Source organism: Emys orbicularis, chromosome 1 (genome assembly GCF_028017835.1).
Source record: "Emys orbicularis isolate rEmyOrb1 chromosome 1, rEmyOrb1.hap1, whole genome shotgun sequence".
Classification (NCBI taxonomy): Eukaryota; Metazoa; Chordata; order Testudines; family Emydidae; genus Emys; species Emys orbicularis.
This window is the reverse complement of record NC_088683.1, coordinates 240,611,050-240,631,019: the sequence shown is the minus strand read 5'-3', so window position 1 is coordinate 240,631,019 and position 19,970 is coordinate 240,611,050. Positions and strand designations below refer to the sequence as shown.

The 19,970-nt window shown below is 43.5% G+C and overlaps 1 pseudogene; it reads left to right on the top strand.

Moving 5' to 3' along the window:
- Window positions 1-11,087: 11,087 nt before the first annotated feature.
- On the top strand, window positions 11,088-12,216 carry LOC135895568 (protein pelota homolog; annotated as a pseudogene).
- Window positions 12,217-19,970: the final 7,754 nt, after the last annotated feature.

Genomic DNA, 19,970 nt, shown 5'->3' with positions numbered 1-19,970 from the left:
AAAGTACGTTGAAAGACAAGGAAAATGTATTTACCTATCTTGTGAACAGACCCACCAAGCTAACAAGACGTGGAGGCAAACCTCACACAATCATTCAAAAATCATGAGTCCCCACAGCGTGCTCCCCCCCCAACAGCCATGGGTCTGTCTGAAAAATGAGATTTAAAAAAAAAAAAAAAAATCTGGGATTCTTCTTCTTTACCTTCTGGTTGCTGCACCTCCAGAGTTTACTTTGGGTCACAGTTACCAATTTTTTTTCATCTAGAAACCTTAATTTCTTAATGAAAGCTTAGACTGTCAAAATTCCAGGAACTTGAACTTTAAGAAAAACAGCAAATATCACAAGGCTTGTGATAAAATCATGGAAGCTGACCATGCTGTGTGACTGGGGTCAAGAAATAAAGATCAGTCTCTTATCCGCACACCAGAATGACAGACGCTTATTGGGGGGGGGGGTATGTCTATTGTGCTGTTCTGTCTGTATAGGTGTTAATAGAAAATGTGCAAGTAGAAGATGGGTAAGAATATGTAGTATTGTTTATGGGTTTTGTAGTACCAGTGAAGATCTTGGCTTCCTCTGTGCAGCTATTTATGTCAGTTCTTAACTGAGGAAAGGGGTAACATGTAATATTGGTGGTTTCCTTTCCGAAAGCACCAGCACCATTTGTCTGTTATTTGCAAGACTGTGCACCCTTAATAATGATGCCTATTTTTTATACTGTACTCTTCATCAGTAGATCTTAAAGTTCTCCACAATTTTTAATGTCTTTATTTTCAGTACACCCCAGTGAGGTAGAGAAACATTTTTATTCCCATTTTACAAAGGGGGAACTGAGGCACAGAGAGGCTAAGTGACTTGCCCAATGTCACACAGGAAATCCATTACAGCCCATGGAATTGAACCTAGATCTCTTATAGTGTAGGCTAGGGCTATAATGCCTGAACTATCCTCCCACCCTGCAAGCAGCACAGGGGAACATGTGTACCTTTATTATTTGTATGTATAGTCCCAATAATTCTGCCTTTACTGTGTGAGAAAGCAAACAACTCATCATGCTGTAAATCTTGGGAGCAATAGACAGCTGTCACAGTTTATTAAAAATATAAACTTAACTCAACTGGAAAAACTTGGTGCTCTTTGTACTGTATGATTTGGAAAGTTGATTTTTGTCTGTAAGCCTAGAAATAATTCTTTAGCCTGCCCCCTTAAGAGGCTTTCAGAACAGTAAGATCAGTGAAGCTACACATGGAGGTTGAAGCTGTAACCACCTCAGCCTACTCCAGGCCCTTAGTTATTTTTTGCTGATCTACCTTTAAAAGAGGTAAGAAATGTGTGGTAAACATTTTTTTCCCTCTGAATGATTTTGTTCATTTAACCAGGTGGGCTAAATTAGAAAGTGTAAAAACAATCCAATGGGTAAATATTTCTGGTGGATTTACTCTGATTTATTCTGGAAAAAATGGTGGGTCTTACAGCAAAACTGACTCTGAATTATTTCCGATGAGTTTAGCAAAAATAGGCTTCTGTATTCCACCTTAGGAGGAAAATATTGAAGATTTTCCAGAAGACTTGCTTCTTTCTTTTAAATAGATTTTTTTTTCTTAACCCATACAGCCCTAAGGATGAGATAAGATTTCTAAGGACAATGACCAGAAATAAATGAGCTCTTCTCTTAAAAAAATGACCTTGAAAAGACTTTTAAAAATACAGGCTTGTGCTTTCTTTTCCTGATTGTTTGTTTGTTTGGGTTTTTTAACTTTAGAAAAGCAAGACATGTCAAGTCTGGCTTTCTCAATTTTTTCCTGAGGATCTTGTGGTTTTTATTGTGATTTCTAACAACTCAATTGAAGGGGTGGGGATGTTGAATCTTTAGCAAAGATGCCCTTTATCCAAAATGTTGGTTAATGGTTTTAAATAGGTGATACCAAAAAAAAAATAAAAATTGAGGAGTTTTAAACAGTCTGACTAAATATCCCTTCCCTTCTCGGTTGGTCAGATTTCACTCTTCTAGTCCTCCCTCCCCCGGACCCTATCTCTCCACTTCTCTTGACATCAGAATATTCTAGTCTAGACAGGACCAGGATTTTCATTTCTTTTTAACATCTTTTTTTGGAGAGAGGACAAATTGAGGCCCTCTTTATATAGCCCCCAAAATGGGCACCAGTCAAAAGTATTCCTTTTTATAGGTGATTTTTAAAATAAGCCCACTTACAGATCCTGCTGTGGACTTCAAAAGTGCTCTTCTCTCAATGGTCAGAAAGCTACTTGCTTTTATGTTCCAAGCTGTTTCTTGAATATAGAACTGCTCTGGTATCAATATCAGTCCTGGAGTGTGACTGGCGTCACCTGTGAGTCCATACCTGGTTCTATACTGCCTCCCAAAAGCCCAGCTAGACACCATCAAGATCTGAAGACCTAGACTTTCCAGTGTCCTAAAGAGTAAGGGTGAACTGAACAACTATTTAAAATGTAAACAAACATAGTGTAAATCCTAAATTATTTGTAATTAAGGACACTGCAAATACTTTATGAATAAACTTGAAAAATAAACTAAAAGTTTTGTTCCTTTTTAAATCTGCCATGGTTTGGGGTCCTGTGTTTCTCCTGCTGGAGTTGATGGCATCACTAACAGATCTAGAAGGGTATTATTGCTCCTTGTTTTGTATTTATTTTCAAGTATGTTTTTTTTTTAAATGATTATTAAATAAATGGAACCACCTTTTTCCAAAGATCTGTTCCCAGTGTGTTTTTTAGAGTCTGTAGCAGGGCTGGGTTAAGGCATAAGTACTATATGACTGTTTCTATGATACAGCTCCTAGAGTTACTTAAGAATCCAGCTTTCATATTAATTTGTCTTTAAGTTCCAAGCACTAATAGTTACAAAGAAAAGCATGAAAACATAACTGAGCCAATTAAATCTGTTTGGGTCTGCAGACAGAATGGAAACAATAGCTCTGAGAGAGGTGAACTGCCCTATGCCTCTCAATGGGGTGTTTCCAAAACCTACACCTCTGGGGGACCATGTCAATAGCACTCCAGCAGAGAACTATGTGTGATAGGAGAAAAGTACGATCTCCTAGATTAGCCATGACATAGTGGCAAAACTAAGGCAAGGGCAATGGTAGTGGGGTGGGATTCAAAGTATGGGCCTAATTTTTAGAGGTATTTAGCAGCCAAAACTCCAGTTGAATTAATAAGCTTAAATGTCAACACTTCTGAAAATTAAACAACACTATTTAACTTACTGTACTCATTAAATTTTTTCAGCATCCTGTGCATTGTACTGCATTCACACCACTGTCACCATTTGTGTGGAGACAATTGATTTTGACTGTGCGTGGTGTTAGTTTAACTCATTTTTTGTGCATTCACAGAATATAATTGTCATAACTATAAAGGGAAGGGTGACAGCCATACTGTGTACAGTACTAAAGTCCCTCCTGGTCAGAGACTCTAAAATCCTTTTACCTGTAAAGGGTTAAGAAGCTCGGGTAACCTGGCTGACACCTGACCCAGAGGACCAATAAGGGGACAAGATACTTTCAAATCTTGGGGGGGGAAAGGCTTTTGTGTGTGTCCTTTGTTTAAGGGGTTGTTCGCTCTTGGGACTGAGAGGGACCAGACATCAATCCAGGTTCTCCCCATCTTTCTCAACAAGTCTCTCTTATTTCAAAATTGTAAGTAAAAGCCAGGCAAGGCGTCTTAGATTTACTTTGTTTTCTCAGCTTGTAAATGTACCTTTTACTAGAGTGCTTATCTTGTTTGCTATACTTTGAACCTAAGACAGAGGGGATTCCTCTGAGCTCTTTAAGTTTGATTACCCTGTAAAGTTATTTTCCATACTGATTTTGCAGAGATGATTTTTACCTTTTGCTTTAATTAAAAGCCTTCTTTTTAAGAACCTGATTGATTTCTCCTTGTTTTAAGATCCAAAGGGGGTTTGGATCTGTATTCACCAGGAGTTGGTGAAAGGAAGGAGGGGGGAAGGGTCAATCTCTCCTTGTTTAAGATCCAAGCAGTTTGGATCTGTATTCACCAGGGAATTGGTGAAAGGTTTCTCAAGGCTTCCCAGGGAGGGAATCCATCGAGAATGGTGGCAGCGGGACCAGAGCTAAGCTGGTAGATAAGCTTAGCAGTTTTCATGCAGGCCCCTACATTTGTACCCTAAAGTTCAAAGTAGGGATACAGCCTTGACATGGTGGCACAGCGGTGGGATCGTTTTAAACCCAAAAGCCAGTAAGAGATTTTTTTTTTCCTTCTAGCTGCTTGGAGAGCAGAGCTGAAGGTAGATGCATATCTTATCTCTCCTTGCCTGAAGGCAGAGGTGTTAAGTTTTTTTTAACAAGGTCCTTTGTTAAGAGAACGGTTCAATCAGTGAGCAAACTTTGATCTGGTAAAGGTAATTTACAATCTGAATTGTTTTTTTTTTTTCTTTTTACATCCTCGGGAGTAGCTTGTTAGAAAGTCTCTGTTAACTCAGCAGCACTCAGCAGGAGCCTGAGCTAAGTACATCCCAGTTTCAGTCAACTGCAGAGGGGTGTGACCCAGCACAAGAAAACCAGGAAAATGACTACCAAAGAAGAAAAAGCTAAAGAGGAGGCCCACAAGAGAGCTATGGAGCTGAAAGAAAAGGAGATAGAGCTGAGAGACAAAGAAGAGAAAGCCAAAGAGGGGGCCCACAAGAGAGAGATGGAGCTGAGAGACAGAGAAGAGAAAGCCCAAGAGGAGGCCCATAAAAGAGAGATGGAGCTGAGAGAAAGAGAAGAAAAAGCCAAACAGGAGGCCCATAAAAGAGAGATGGAGCTGAAAGAAAAAGAGATGGAACTGGAAGCAGCAAGGACTAGGCAGGGTGCATCAGACCATCCTAACAACTCCTCTCCAGGTACCACTTCCCATCCCAGGAAATTCCCCACCTACAAGGCAGGCGATGATACTGAGGCCTTCTTAGAAAATTTTGAAAGGGCCTGCCTTGGATACGACATCCCTCCAACCCAGTACATGGTAGAGCTGAGGCCGCAGCTCAGTGGACCCTTAGCAGAAGTGGCGGCTGAAATGCCTAAGGAACACATGAACAGTTATGAACTTTTTAAAAACAAGGCCAGACTCAGAATGGGGCTAACACCCGAGCATGCCCGTCGGCGGTTCCGAGCCCTAAGGTGGAAACCAGATGTGTCATTTACCCGGCATGCCTATCACATTGACAAAAATTGTGATGCCTGGGTATCAGGAGCAAATGTTAAATCTTTGGAAGATCTGCTTTCCCTAGTAAAAATGGAGCAGTTTTTAGAGGGTGTTCCTGAGGAAATAGAAAGGTACATCCTAGATGGGAAGCCCAAAACTGTAACCGAGGCGGGGGAGATTGGAGCCAAATGGGTGGAGGTGACAGAAAAGAAAAAAGCTAGTAGCAGTTGGAGCGAATATCAGAAGGGGCAAGCCGAAACAAAACCTTATCACCGGGGACAACCCAAGACCCCACCCACATCCCAAGGGAAACCCCAGACGCCTTCTCACCCCACCACACCAGTCTCCAGCAACCAACATCGCCCCGGTGATACCTTAGCAGGGCGATGTTTTAAATGTAATGAACTGGGGCACATAAAGGCTCACTGCCCCAAGAACCCCAACCGATTACAGTTCATTACACCCCAATCACACCAAAGAACCCCAGACCCAGATGCCTCTCTCATACCCTCGGAGCGAAGGGAAACCTTGAGAGTGGGCGGAAAGAAGGTTATCGCTTGGAGGGACACTGGGGCACAAGTGTCAACTATCCACCAATCCCTAGTGGACCCCAAACTCATCAACCCTGAGGCTACAGTGACAATTCAACCCTTCGTGTCACAGTCTGTAACCTTGCCTACAGCCCAGTTGCATGTCCAGTACAAGGGCTGGTCAGGAATGTGGACTTTTGCAGTCTATGACAATTATCCCATTCCCATGCTGCTGGGGGAAGACTTGGCCAACCATGTGAAGCTAGCCAAGAGGGTGGGAATAGTCACCCGCAGCCAGGCTAAGCAAGCTTTCACCCCCATCCCTGTTCCTGAGCCGTTCACCAGGGCCCCGTCTGTGTTACCGGAGACCCAAAACCAGGTGGTGGAACCGGATCCCCTGCCAACGACTGCAACAGCCGTAGTGGATCCAATCCCAGAGACCCAGCCAAAGCCAGTCCCAGAACCGGAACTGGCAACGCAACCAGCACCAGAACCATTGCCAGCACTGAGTCCAGCGCTTGCAACCCCGTCTACAACTCCAATGCCAGAGGACACCAGCGAGCCTAAACTGGCGGAAGCAGCAGATAACCCTACCCAAGAGGCTCAGCCAGAGCCTGAAATACCACATAGTGCACCAGCGGACAGCGTTTCACAGTCAATGGAAAAAGCCCCAGCACCTGCATCGCTTCCAGAGGGACCAAGCCCCAGTCCACAGTCCAAGGAGGAACTGATGTCTCCAGCATCAAGGGAACAGTTCCAGGCCGAGCAGGAAGCAGATGACAGCCTTCAAAAAGCTTGGGCAGCGGCACGGAGCACCCCACCGCCTCTCAGCTCTTCTAACCGATCCCGGTTTGTTGTAGAAAAAGGACTTTTATACAAGGAGACTCTTTCTGGTGGGCACCAAGAAGACTGGCATCCTCAAAGACAGCTGGTAGTTCCCACTAAGTACCGGGTAAAACTCTTGAGCTTAGCCCATGATCATCCCAGTGGCCATTCTGGGGTGAACAGAACCAAAGACCGGTTGGGGAAGTCCTTCCACTGGGAGGGAATGGGCAAGGACGTTGCTAATTATGTCCGGTCTTGTGAGGTGTGCCAACGAGTGGGAAAGCCCCAAGACCAGGTTAAAGCCCCTCTCCAGCCACTACCCATAATTGAGGTCCCATTTCAGCGAGTAGCTGTGGATATTCTGGGTCCTTTCCCAAAGAAGACACCCAGAGGAAAGCAGTACGTACTGACTTTCATGGATTTTGCTACCCGATGGCCGGAAGCTGTACCCTTAAGCAACACCAAGACTAAAAGTGTGTGCCAGGCATTAGCAGACATTTTTGCCAGGGTAGGGTGGCCCTCCGACATACTTACAGATTCGGGAACTAATTTCCTGGCAGGGAACATGAAAAACCTGTGGAAAGCTCATGGGGTGAATCACTTGGTTGCCACCCCTCATCACCATCAAACCAATGGTCTGGTGGAGAGGTTTAATGGAACTTTGGGGGCCATGATACGTAAATTCGTAAATGAACACTCCAATGATTGGGACCTAGTGTTGCAGCAGTTGCTTTTTGCCTACAGGGCTGTACCACATCCCAGTTTAGGGTTTTCACCATTTGAACTTGTGTATGGCCGCGAGGTTAAGGGGCCATTACAGTTGGTGAAGCAGCAATGGGAGGGGTTTACGCCTTCTCCAGGAACTAACATTCTAGACTTTGTAAGCAACCTACAAAACACCCTCCGACACTCTTTAGCCCTTGCTAAAGAAAACCTAAAGAATGCTCAGGAAGAGCAAAAGGCCTGGTATGATAAACATTCCAGAGAACGGTCCTTCAAAGTAGGAGACCAAGTCATGGTCTTAAAGGCGCTCCAGGCCCATAAAATGGAAGCGTCGTGGGAAGGACCATTCACGGTCCAGGAGCGCCTAGGAGCTGTTAACTATCTCATAGCCTCCCCCACCTCCAACATAAAGCCTAAGGTATACCATGTTAATTCTCTTAAGCCCTTTTATTCTAGAGAATTAAACGTTTGCCAGTTTACAGCCCAGGAAACTGATGACGCGGAGTGGCCTGCAGGTGTCTACTATGAAGGAAAAAGGAATGGTGGCGTGGAAGAGGTGAACCTCTCCACGACCCTGGGACGTCTGCAGCGACAGCAGATAAAGGAGCTGTGCACAAGCTTTGCACCGATTTTCTCAGCCACTCCAGGGCGGACCGAACGGGCATACCACTCCATTGACACAGGTAATGCTCACCCAATTAGGACCCCACCCTACCGGGAGTCACCTCATGCCCAAGCGGCTATACAAAGGGAGATCCAGGACATGCTACAGATGGGTATAATCCGCCCCTCTACCAGTGCATGGGCATCTCCAGTGGTTCTAGTTCCCAAACCAGATGGGGAAATACGCTTTTGCGTGGACTACCGTAAGCTAAATGCTGTAACTCGTCCTGACAACTATCCAATGCCACGCACAGATGAGCTATTGGAAAAATTGGGACATGCCCAATTCATCTCTACTTTAGACTTAACCAAAGGGTACTGGCAAGTACCACTAGATGAACCCGCTAAGGAAAGGTCAGCCTTCGTCACCCAGGCAGGGGTGTATGAATTCAATGTACTCCCTTTCGGGTTGCGAAATGCACCCGCCACCTTCCAAAGACTTGTAGATGGTCTCCTAGCAGGATTGGGAGAATCTGCAGTTGCCTACCTCGATGATGTGGCCATTTTTTCTGATTCATGGACAGAACACCTGGAGCACCTGAAAAAAGTCTTCGAGCGCATCCGGCAGGCAGGACTAACTGTTAAGGCTAAAAAGTGTCAAATAGGCCAAAACAGAGTGACGTACCTGGGGCACCAGGTGGGTCAAGGAACTATAAATCCCCTACAGGCCAAAGTGGATGCTATCCAAAAGTGGCCGGTTCCAAAGTCAAAGAAACAGGTCCAATCCTTCTTAGGCTTGGCCGGATATTATAGGCGATTTGTACCACACTACAGCCAAATCGCCGCCCCGCTGACAGACCTAACCAGAAAGAAACAGCCAAATGCAGTTCAGTGGACTGATAAGTGTCAAAAGGCCTTTAACCAGCTTAAGGCAACACTCATGTCTGACCCTGTGCTAAGGGCCCCAGACTTTGACAAACCGTTCCTAGTAACCACAGATGCTTCCGAGCGAGGCGTGGGAGCAGTTTTAATGCAGGAAGGACCAGATCAAGAATTCCATCCTGTCGTGTTTCTCAGCAAGAAACTGTCTGAGAGGGAAAGCCACTGGTCAATCAGCGAAAAGGAATGCTACGCCATTGTGTACGCGCTGGAAAAGCTACGCCCATATGTTTGGGGACGGCGCTTCCAACTACAAACAGACCATGCTGCGCTACAGTGGCTTCATACCGCCAAGGGGAATAACAAAAAACTTCTTCGGTGGAGTTTAGCCCTCCAAGATTTTGATTTTGAAATACAACACATTTCGGGAGCTTCTAACAAAGTGGCTGATGCACTCTCCCGGGAAAGTTTCCCAGAGTTAACTGGTTAACAATTGTTCTTGTAATGAAACATATTGTTAGTTTTTTATATAATCAGTAGTATGTCTAAAGGTACATGTGTCTTGTTAACTCTGTTTTCTCCTAGAACTCCAGGAAGAAATCACAGCCAGTGTGGAACCGAACGTCCAACACTATCTGTGATTTGGGGGGCGTGTCATAACTATAAAGGGAAGGGTGACAGCCATACTGTGTACAGTACTAAAGTCCCTCCTGGTCAGAGACTCTAAAATCCTTTTACCTGTAAAGGGTTAAGAAGCTCGGGTAACCTGGCTGACACCTGACCCAGAGGACCAATAAGGGGACAAGATACTTTCAAATCTTGGGGGGGGGAAGGCTTTTGTGTGTGTCCTTTGTTTAAGGGGTTGTTCGCTCTTGGGACTGAGAGGGACCAGACATCAATCCAGGTTCTCCCCATCTTTCTCAACAAGTCTCTCTTATTTCAAAATTGTAAGTAAAAGCCAGGCAAGGCGTCTTAGATTTACTTTGTTTTCTCAGCTTGTAAATGTACCTTTTACTAGAGTGCTTATCTTGTTTGCTATACTTTGAACCTAAGACAGAGGGGATTCCTCTGAGCTCTTTAAGTTTGATTACCCTGTAAAGTTATTTTCCATACTGATTTTGCAGAGATGATTTTTACCTTTTGCTTTAATTAAAAGCCTTCTTTTTAAGAACCTGATTGATTTCTCCTTGTTTTAAGATCCAAAGGGGGTTTGGATCTGTATTCACCAGGAGTTGGTGAAAGGAAGGAGGGGGGAAGGGTCAATCTCTCCTTGTTTAAGATCCAAGCAGTTTGGATCTGTATTCACCAGGGAATTGGTGAAAGGTTTCTCAAGGCTTCCCAGGGAGGGAATCCATCGAGAATGGTGGCAGCGGGACCAGAGCTAAGCTGGTAGATAAGCTTAGCAGTTTTCATGCAGGCCCCTACATTTGTACCCTAAAGTTCAAAGTAGGGATACAGCCTTGACAATAATTGATATTTCTAGTACTTGTATTATACTGAGTTGTTTTTTCCCCAAGTACAAAGTGTGTGTATAAAGCAGGGGTTGGCAACGTTTGGCACGTGGCTCGCCAGGGTAAGCACCCTAGCAGGCCGGGCAAGTTTATTTACCTGCTGACGCAGCAGGTTCGGCCGATCGCGGCCCCCACTCGCCGCGGTTCGCCATCCCGGGCCAATGGGGGCGGCGGGAAGCGGCGCGGGCGAGGGATGTGCTGGCTGCGGCTTCCCGCCGCCCCCATTGGCCCGGGTCGGTGAACCGCGGCGAGTGGGGGCCACAATCGGCCGAACCTGCCACGTCAGCAGGTAAATAAATTGGCCCGGCCCGCTAGGGTGCTTACCCTGGCGAGCCGCGTGCCAAACGTTGCCGACCCCTGGTATAAAGCCATCTACTCTTGAACTTAGTATAGACTCCCACAGACTTCAACAGGAGTTGGTTCAAGCCTGTATAGCACAGTAGTATTCATTTAATTGAACTATAATTCTTGTGGTTGTTACTGGCCAATCAGATCCTCTATCATAGCAATGGTTACATAAAGGTATCCAGCACTAATGTTTTAATTATATACTGTAGATAAGATAGCTAATAAAGATAACCTTTAATAACTAAATTACTGTATCTTTTTTTGTATGCAGTTGGTAGAGCTTACAATAGAATCCTTCGTCAATATTTCTGATATTTAATTGCAAGTTACTTTTCTCTATGGCAGTGTATTTGGGCTTCCATTTGCCCCTCATCCCAGCTGTGAAGTGCAGAGTAGTGTCCCATTCCCTGAGAGAGAGGAAGGAGCCAGCATCTCCAAAGCAGTTCCTGAACATTCTTACTCAACTCCTCTAAAACAATGGGCAGCATGAAGCTCCTCAGCAAAGATACTGAGAATGACAGTGCAGGTCAGGTGACACTGACTCCAGAACAGCCTGAAGACATGTGGCACACCTACAACCTTCTGCAGGTAGGAGACAGCCTGCAGGCCTCCACAGTCAGGAAGGTGCAGGCAGGCAACTCAGGCAGCTACTGCATTCACACCACTGTCACCATCTGTGTGGAGACAATTGATTTTGACTCCCAGGCATGCCAGCTGCAAGTCAAAGGGATAAACATCCAGAAGAATGAATAGATCAATATGGAGGCCTTCCACACCACTGAGCCGGAACTCAACTGCAAGTTTACTTTGGCCAGGAAGCACTGGGACAATGTGGATCTAGAGAAGATAGAGCAAGCCTGTGACCCAACATGCACTGTTGATGTGGCATCAGTAGTGATGCAGGAAGGTCTTGCTCACATCTGCCTGGTAACTCCCAGCATGAGGCTCCTGCGAGCCAAGATTGAAATGAACATCCACAGGAAGAGGAGGGGCAACTGCTCCCTGTACGACAAAGCCTTGGAGGGGTTCTATGAGAATGTCATCCAAGGGATCTAATAGCACATTAACTTTGCTGTGGTGCTTATTGCCAGCCCGGGCTTTGTGAGAGAGCAGTTCTGTTACTAAATGTTTCAATAGGCAAAGAAGATGGAAAACAAGCTGCTGCTGAACCACAGACCCAAGTTCTTGCAGGTCCATTCACCTTCTGGACACAAATATACCTTGAAAGAAGTATTCTGTGATCCACCAGTAACTCTCTGATATTAGAGTAGCTGGTGAGGTTAAAGCCTTGGAAGACTTTTACTAGATGTTTCAGCATGAACCAGATCAAGCCTTTTATAGGATCAAGCATGTGGAGAAGACCAATGAAGCAATGGTGATTGATACTTTACTTCTCGTAGGGACATCCTGGTGCCAGAGAAGCTCATCACTGAACAGTAGATATGTATGGCTAGTGGAGAGTGTATGAGATAACACAGGGATTATCAGGATATTTTCCAATCTACATGTTTTCAGAGAACAACTGGGCCAGATGACTGAGGTGGCTGCCATTTTGCAATTCCCAGTACCAGACTTTTCTGACCAGGAAAATGATTCTTACTCAGATGAGAACTAAGTATTAAATTCATGTCTAGAAGGGGAGATTAATAAAACCAGAGTCCCATTGGCTCCTGAAAGCCGGTTATTTTATTTAGATTACAGTAACCGAAAGAATAAAAATGTCCTGTAATGTGTGTGCACACCATACGCTTCCCATTTCATCAGCAAAACCATCTCTTTGCAATTGCTCATATGCAGTTTTTCCTTCACAGAGATTGCCATGAACTTTTGAATATTACTATAAATGGTTTAATGCAGAGATGACTTGAGGCTCCAATTTAGAGCACTAGATTAGGTGCTTTATGTTTTACAGCCTGCTTACTGTACACATTTTAACATTCCTCAGTGAATATTATGTGGTGCGGGAATATGGAGGATGACTGAGTGTTAGTTGAATCTGGACATGATTTCACTTTGAAAAAATCTGGTTATGGAGAAAATATTTCAAATGATGGAGAGATTAAAGATTGATTTAGTGGAACAGGCAACCTTTTCTCTCTTATTGGAGGAATAATTGTATATCTACAGATATATATTCAGACCTTTTGACCAAATGAGTTTGGTAGTTTCATTTTTTGTCCCTGCTTATTTACAAAACTGCTACATAGTGGCAAAGCAGTGGTCTCTGCTCAAGAGAAGCCTAAATGCAGGGGAAAATACCAATACCAGCTTGCACAGAAAAGCTGAAACTTCTTGATTTTTTTCCTGTTCGGTTTATTTGGATGGTTTCTGGATTCCTGCCTTAAAGTTGCTCTTTTAGATTATCCTGCTGGGTAACTAACCAAGTGGTGCTCAGCTGCCTCTGTTTGCCTGAAATGGTCAAGTGGAGGGAGCTCAGCAGTGCCACACTGCTTGTGGACTCCTCAGTTGCTGGAGTTACAGTTTCTGATTCTCCCATCCCTTTTCTCTCTTTATTTCCCACTTCCTGCATTCTCATTTCCTTGTTGTTGTTTTCTGTGTTCTCTATTTGCTTCCCCAGTGGTCCCTTTTAAATCTCTTTTCTCTCTCTCCTCTTAAACTGTTATTTACTTACACTCCTCTCTTTCCTCATCCTAGTAGGCACACAAACTGTAGTGGAGTAACAGTTTGCTATGATAGCAAGGAGCAGCTGGATTTAAGGAGAACCTGACCAATCTTTTCCCATGCCCTCCTTCCCTGATGGTTTGTGTAGGAAGGCTAAGAGGTTAGCAAAGTTGTGCCTGCTTTCTTTCCTCTTGCAGAGATGGTATGTGAAAGGGAAGTGGCACACCCCTGCTCTTGGGTATGTGACGAGTTGAGAGAATAAAATGTGTGGTCCCTTCTCATTGTCTGGTGGACGGAAGGCCAACAGATTTTTCTCTCATGTACCCCACAGCTACAAGTAGCAGTGTGGAAATGAGGAGTTTGCATCGAATTTGTATCAGTACTATTGACTGTTCTAGGCTACTCATTCACTGCTCCTTCCCCTATTCCTACAAGCCACATGCTATTACTGCCATTTAAGTCCCTGTGGAACAGCCTATGCACCAGCCAGGTGCTGAGGAACCAGATGAGTGAACAAATACATCTGGAAGTGGCTGGTCACTAAGGCTGTATTAGCTGTTCTAATGGCACCAGTTGAGCAGAGTTCAGCAGCTTTTATTATTAGTTGTTTGGTAGAGCCCCAAATGTGCTAGGCTTTAGTCATATATGACACAATCACTTCCTTAAAGACCTTGCAATCTGCAAAGCCACAACAGAGACAGAGAGAGAAAAGGGGTCTGTTGTATCCCATTCAAGCAAAAGTGATCAGGGCCATGGTAAGCACACAATCTGTTAGGCACTCTGCAGCAACAGGCTTGAATTTCAGTCTCAAAGAAATGTGAAATTAACAAACTCACTGATGCTTTAATGTTGATTAAGCATTCACAAGGTTGGGTTGTCAGGAGAGAAGGCACAGCACTTTTATTAACTTCATCAACACCTAGCTCACTATAAGATTGCTCAGGCTTGTGGAAACATCTGGTTCTTATTAGTCATGCTCAGAGGCATAACACGATATTAGCATAATCACTTCCATCTTAATACTGTATATTGTATTAGCATAGTCACTCCTTACTAGTATCTTAAGTTGAAATTGATGTGGTGCCTATCCTCACAGTTCCTAGAACTGTGTTGTATCCCCATTTTTTTTTCAATTTTAAGGGATTTCTGATAAACCTCAACTGGGAAACTGATGAAGTTAAAAATAAGCATATGCTTTAGTGATTGATTGATTACATTGGGCCTTATAGATAAATCTCCATGGCTTACCCTTTTTTCCCTTTATATAGACATATTTTAGAAGCCATCATCTCAAAAGGATCAGTTGTTACATTGGATGCACAATGCTTATTTAAAGCCAAACCGATGGAGCCAATCTGAACCCTATTTTAGTTATTCCAACAGCATAAATATTAAATTAGCTTTAAATATTGGTTCTGATTAATTGAAAATATCTGGTCTGTTTATTTTCTTACTATCACTTGCCAGAAATAAAACTATGCTATCAAAGATCAAATGTGACATTTCAGCCGACCTCCAAACCCATAAAATCCTTGATGAAGGGGTTTGTGTTCTGCCGTCTGTATTTTGATAGGGCAGTTCTCTGTATTATGACAGATCCCAGGAAGCACGTCAGGTTTGTAGGCCTGACACTTGTTTATTACCAGACATTTGTGGCCAAAAGAGGTCAGTTCAATCACTTAAAATGGCAGTAATAGCTGGTGTTTCTAGAAACATTATCAAAATTGTCATACAACAAAATCTTGGGATCTGGATACACATAGCATCCTTCTCTTTACTTGGGATCTTTCATCGGGTATTGTGAACCACCTGTTCTTCAAAAAGTTACAGGATTTTTCTGTGACATTCTCTAAAATTAGATTCAGCTTTATTTTCATTCATTTAATTTATTTGCAAGATTGGGACTACAGTCTGAAAATTAGGATAACAAAATGTGAAACCTTAGATGCCTATGGACATAGAATATTTTTTTCTTAGCCGGGAGTTTCTTTAGCTCAGGAGTGACTTTCAGACTCCTGCTTGCTTGGTTAGTTTAAATCTCATGCATGTAGAAGGTAACATGAATTGGGTTTTTTTCCCCCTCTTGTCCTCTCCCACTATTTAGAACCCCCCACAGAGTCCATAGGTGGAGGGATATGAACTTCAGTGTCTGAGGGATGTGTGCAATCTGCCTTTTGACTAAAGGAAAACAACTTTTCCAGAAAAGAGGAGGAGGATCTGGAAATACATGTTGGATAAAATATAATGAAAGAGGCAGATTTTGCACATTGTTGCATACTTGTGAGCTCCCAAAATATATATCTCTAACCTATTTTGAATTTGCTAAAAGTATTTCTAAAGTTACATTAAAATTACCAGGAGATTAACTACAGGAGTGTAAGCACAATTATAACACATTTTAAAGAGTTTTAGCATAAATATACCCAATTGTCCATTCAGATTTTACAGTAATGTTTTCTAAATATTTCAGGGAAAGAGATTCACAGCCTAGTACTTATTTTAAAGAGAGAAAAGGGATATGACTAGAATTGTTTGAAAAGCCATAAAGAAACAATATAAATTAAACATTATTTCTCAAGGGAATGATAAATAGAGCAAATAAGTTACTCTATACTCCTCATTGCAGCAAAGTATATTTAGCCTGTGTCTAACTTGAAGCACAGTAAGTCAATGGGACTACATGAGTGGTTAACTTTGGGCACATGTTTAAGTACTTTGCTGGATCAGGACCTAAATGAGGTTACAAAAATACTTTCTATGTACAACAAAACAGGAAAATAATATTTGCCATTCTGCTACATGTACAGGCCCTGATTTTGCAAATACACATGTGTATAACTTTACTCATGTAAGTAGTTTCATTTAACTCAATGGGGCTTACGTGAGTAAAGTTAAGCATGTGCATAAATATTTAAAGGATTAGCGTCTAAGTCAAGGATCCATAGGGAGGAGAAGCAGAAAAAAAGGAAAGAGAGGAGGTGGGGGAAGAAAGACTTAGATCAGGGATCGGCAACCTTTGGCACGCGGCTTGCCAGGGGAAGCCCCCTGGCGGGCCGGGCCAGTTTGTTTACCTGCCGCGTCCTCAGGTTCAGCCGATCATGGCTTCCACTGGCCACGGTTTGCCGCTCCAGGCCAATGGGGGCTGCAAGAAGCAGCAGCCAGCACATCCCTCAGCCCATGCCGCTTCCCGCAGCCCCCATTGGCCTGGAGCGGCAAATCGGGACCAGTGGGAGCTGCAATCAGCCGAACCCGTGGACGCGGCAGGTAAACAAACCGGCCTGGCCCTCCAGGGGGCTTCCCCTGGCAAACCGCGTGCCAAAGGTTGCCGATCCCTGATCTAAGTCTTTCTTCCCCCACCTCCTCTCTTTCCTTTTTTTCTGCTTCTCCTCCCTATTCAATTCATAACCCCTAGCTTCCGAACCCGCAGCAATTCTTCTCTTCATAGAATTATAGAACTGGAAGGGACCTCGAGAGGTCATCTAGTCCAGTCCCCTGCACTTGTAGCAGGACTAAGTATTATCTGGACTATCCCTGACAGGTGTTTGTCTAACCTGCTCTTAAAAATCTCCAAAATCTCCACAACCTCCCTAGGCAATTTATTCCAGTGCTTAACCACACTGACAGTTAGGAAGTTTTTCTTAATGTCCAAACTAAACTTCCCTTGCTTCAATTTAAGAGCATTGCTTCTTGTCCTATCCTCAGAGGTTAAGAAAAATATTTGTTCTTCCTCCTCCTTGTAACAACCTTTTATATATTTGAAAACTGTTATCATGTCCCCTCTCAGTCTTCTCTTTTCCAGATTAAACAAACCCAATATTTTTCAGTCTTCCCCCATAAGTCATGTTTTCTAGACTTTTAATAATTTTTGTTGCTCTTCCCTGGACTCTCTCCAATTTGTCCACATCCTTCCTGAAATGTGGCACCCAGAACTGGACACAATACTCCAGTTGAGGCCTAATCAGTGCGGAGTAGAGTGGAAGACTTACTTCTCGTACCTTGCTTACAAGACTCCTGCTAATACATCCCAGAAGAATGTTCGCGTTTTTTTGCAACATCGTTATACTGTTGACTCATATTTAGCTTGTGGTCCACTATGACCCCCAGATCCCTTTCTGCAGTACTCCTTCCTAGGCAGTCATTTCCCATTTTGTATGTGTGCAACTGATTGTTCCTTCCTAAATGGAGTACTTTGCATTGTTATTGAATTTCATCCTATTTACTTCAGACCATTTCTCCAGTTTGTCCAGATCATTTTGAATTTTAATCCTATCCTCCAAAGCACTTGCAACCTCTCCCAGCTTGGTATCATCTGCAAACTTTATAAGTGTACTCTCTATGCTATTATCTAAACCATTGATGAAGATATTGAACAGAACCAGACCCAGAACTGATCCCTGCGGGACTCCACTTGTTATGCCCTTCCAGCATAACTGTGAACCACTGATAACTACTTTCTGGGAACAGTTTTCCAACCAGTTTTTGAACCCACCTTATAGTAGCTCCATCTAGGTTGCATTTCTCTAGTTTGTTTATCTTTATGTTAGGTACATTTCACCAAAGAAACCTTTTAGCCAGGCTCCTTCCTCTACATTCTGTCCCCTAGACCTTGACTTATTTTTTCAGAGGTAAAACTGAAAACGTCCATCTGAATCTCTCCTCCTCCTTCCTCCCTTCTCCCACCCTAACTGAAATCAAAGATCTCCCTTCTATCTGCCCCTTCCCTTCTCCTGTCTCTTGTCCTCCAAAACTTGCTCTTTTTTATTCATTTCTTTTCTCATTCTCAACTTTCCTCTCCTGTAATGCTTGGGGAAATGCACTTCTGCTGCCACATCTTTTACTTATCAGGCATCATGTAAAGCCATATTACAGTTGCTAATGTAGTACTGCAGGCAGTTTGTGCAATATTGTGGACTTGTCTTTCACTCCTAATAGCAGGTGGCGATTCTGCCGTTTCTGTAGTTACTTGGTATGCTTAGACCAGGTCTACATTAATAGCACCTCACCAGGGCCGGCTCCAGAGTTTTTGCCACCCCAAGCGGTGGGGAAAAAAAAGAAAAGCCGCGATCGCGATCGGCGGCAGCTCAGCCGCACTGCTTTCTTCTTCGGCGGCAATTCAGTGGCAGGTCCTTCCCTCCGAGAGGGGAATGAGGGACCCGCCGCCGAAGAGCCCGATGTGCCGCCCCTTCCCCTTGGCCGCCCCAAGCACCTGCTTGCTAAACTGGTGCCTGGAGCCGGCCCTGCACCTCACTAATATAGCTATGCCAATATTCTGTACTGGCAGTTTTGATGGGATATCTGCATCTACACTAGGGGCTCCAGTCAGCACAGCTAAGGTGGCTAGAGATCACACCTTTTCAACCCCTGACTGACATAGGTATGCTGGCACAAGTCTGTAGATCTGGCCTTAGCAAGTCATAATATGGGCGTATGAAGCGGAAAACCTTTAGATCCTGTAGGCTACTGTTCAGGCAAAGAGATAGATCAGAATAGAAAAAGAACTTTACCAAGTATGTGTTTCTTCTTTGATTGTAGGGATGCTTATCTCTGTAATAATAAAGGACAGCTATAAGTAAAAGGGTTATAATGCTAACATCCAGTGGAATCTGTTATGGTCTAAGGATATTATACTTCTATTCTCTTAAAAAGTGATTCTGGTTCTCTGGTAATTAATCCTCAGAAGTTTTTCTCCTTTTGTTTCAAATCACTGCATATTTCAAATCAGGACTGAGATGATCTTGACAAAGGGATTCATTTTACTGCAGCATCGATTATTATTTATCTTGCATTTCAATTGTACATAAACACTTCCCCCCCCCTTGCTTTAGCCACAAACCAAAGTAAAGTCTTAGCACTGGAATAATTCTAATGGTGTTCTGAGCAAGGACTGCAAAAATGAGCGATTTGGCTCATCCAAATGCCATTAGCTCATGCTTTATTTTCTTTGAGATTATCCCATATGCAGAAAAAAAAATCCATAGAGAGGACAGAAACTCCAGCAGTTTCTACACATGGAGTTTTTACTGCATTGGTCTAATACAAGGAAAGCAAACTTTCCTCCCCATTCCTGAAGAAATGACATAGAGTTTGGTTTGCAATACATGTGGTCTCTTGAGAGTGATAGTGGCTTTGATTATCTGTACAGGGGGCATTTACCTGTGTTCTGCTTTTCGGGCCTCTGGACTTCCATGACATCTGTCTGTCTTTTTATCTATCCTGACCCTATCACAAGATCTGTTTTCATGGTGCTGTAGCCAGTGCTGCTGCTAAATCCCACTAGGATGGTGTTACCCAATGTGATTGGAGAACCAGCATAAATTAGTAATTAGGTCAGCGTTAATTTGCATTGGGATTCTCTTCAGGGTTGAAGGGAAACACCATGGGGAGGAGTCATTGAGGCTTACTCCTTGTCTACCTGTAGACCACAGTTCCCTCAGAGCTTCTGTAGGGCTGGGGTTAGGGAGGAAAAGCTGCAGACTGGTTGCCTATTATTTAGTGTGATTAGTAGAGCTGGTTGAATTTTTCACTGAAAATAAATGAGTTGCTGAATTTAGGTAATTTTTCTGTTTGTTTGCAAACCAATCTGGCTTCCTGTGAATGCAGCCATTATTGATAAGTATTAGCCAGATAGTTTGGATGATTGGTTTTCAGCCTTTAGGTTGTTTGCAGACGGTTCCTTTTGACAGCTCATTATTCGTTCTTTGACATTTGTGAGTGGTCAACTAACTCACTTGATTTTTTTTTTTTTTT